Raw genomic sequence first — 1,992 nt, 5'->3', positions numbered from 1 at the left:
TTGTTTATTTAAACTTGAACTGGATGCATTTGGGTACGTCGGAAATGAACTCAACAGGGTTTAATCTGGAGTATCAAGTCTGGACTCAACAGGGTTTAATCTGGAGTACGCAGATGACGTCAGACGTCAGAGTAATTCCGGAAACCCAAATACTTACTAAAAGTCCTATAAAATGTAATTAAGAAAAGATCAATTGAGTATCATGTACTCGAATTTTACCACACAGCTCAGAGGTCTATGCTGTATTAGATAAGAGACATGTCTGGTGATATAAAATGCTCAACTCAGAGGCCTACCTGCAGTTAGGCATGTTTGGCAACTAAAACGTAGAAAATACACAACTCAGAGGCCTACCTACAGCTAATAGGCATGTTTGGATTTTGATACGTACAAAAAAAACTAATAATAACAACGATAATAAAATCATACAAAAATAGTGAGTAAACAACATAGTGTCTTGGGAGACTATAAAAGAACTGGATGGATCAATACAATTACAATTTACTCACCAATAAATCATGGTGCAGATTTGAACAACTTCAGTCTATCGCTGGCGACTACTCCTCGGAGTCGTCTACGATCTTTAGAGAGTGACTCCACATGATATCGATCATTTGGCAATACGGCTGTCACACGGACTGGACCCACATATTTTTGAACCAATTTGCCGCTTTTCAGTCCTTTGATTATGGGTGATTTCTTGACCATAAGCATATCACCTTTCTTGAATTTAATGGCGGCTAAGCGATTTTTATTATAACGTTTCTTCATTGCTTCCGCGGTTTTATTAACATTACCCAAAGCCTTATTTCGATTTTTGTCAAGTGTCTCTAGTCTGTCTGAATCAGCAAGTATATTTGATAACTCGATATCATATTTGAGTCGCGGACGAAACCCGTATAAAAGTTCAGAGGGGGATTTCCCTGTAGTTGAATTTAAGCACATATTAATTCCGCGTTGTACTTCGCAAATTTTTTGCTCCCATGAACTATGATCTTCTCCAATAGCAGTCGTTAAGGAAGTAAGAATGGTTCGATTGAACCTTTCAACTTGGCCATTACTTCTGGGACTAGCCACGGCGTTCAAGACGTGTTTGATATTTTCTGATGTGCAAAAAGCATTTAATTCTTTATTTGCAAAACCTTTTCCCCTATCTGTTATAATTCGGGTCGGATTTCCACAAAATTTTATTAAGAGTTTTAAACAGTTAATTACATGTCTGGAGGTAGTATCTTTGACAGCTTCCATCCAAGTAAATTTTGTAAATGCATCGACTACAACCAGGAGGTAAGTGTTTCCGTTGGAACTCTTACAAAAGGGCCCTAAATGGTCAAGGTGTAGTGTATGAAAGGGTCTATCAATTTTCTTAATGGGATATAAAAAGCCACGCCTTTTTCCTGTTGGCGTTTTCGCACACTGACATGGTATGCAGGCGTTAACGTATTTTGTCACAAATTGTTTTATTTTCGAGAACCAATATTTCTGAGAAATAGCCTCCAATGTTCGCTTTGGACCAGGGTGACCATTTTCATCATGATATTGTTTAACTAATCCCCAACGAATATCTTTCGGTACCAGAAACTTGGCTTTATCGTTAATTACTCTACAGATTTTGTCTTCAACCAATTTATACGATCCATTATCTGTCTTTTTCTTGATCTGACGTTTTATTAATTCGCATTCATCGTCTTGCAACTGAGCGCACTGCAACCAATCGCCCTCTTGTATTAAATTGACTGTCACAAATTGTCTGCTGAGCGCGTCTACATGTTGCATTCGTGTCCCCGGACGATAAATCACATCAAAATCGTATTCCTGCAATTCGAGCCACCATCGTCCAATTCTTGGAGTCAGGTCTTTTTTGGTCCAGGTAAGTCTTAACGCATTGCAGTCTGTCATTATAGTAAATTTGCGTCCATAGAGGAAATTTCGGAATTTTCTTAACGCTATGACAACAGCCATTGTCTCTAACTCATAGCTGTGATAAGACGA

The sequence above is a fragment of the Anoplophora glabripennis genome, unplaced genomic scaffold (genome assembly GCF_000390285.2).
Source record: "Anoplophora glabripennis isolate ALB-LARVAE unplaced genomic scaffold, Agla_2.0 scaffold2339, whole genome shotgun sequence".
Classification (NCBI taxonomy): Eukaryota; Metazoa; Arthropoda; class Insecta; order Coleoptera; family Cerambycidae; genus Anoplophora; species Anoplophora glabripennis.
This window is presented reverse-complemented; position numbering follows the sequence as displayed.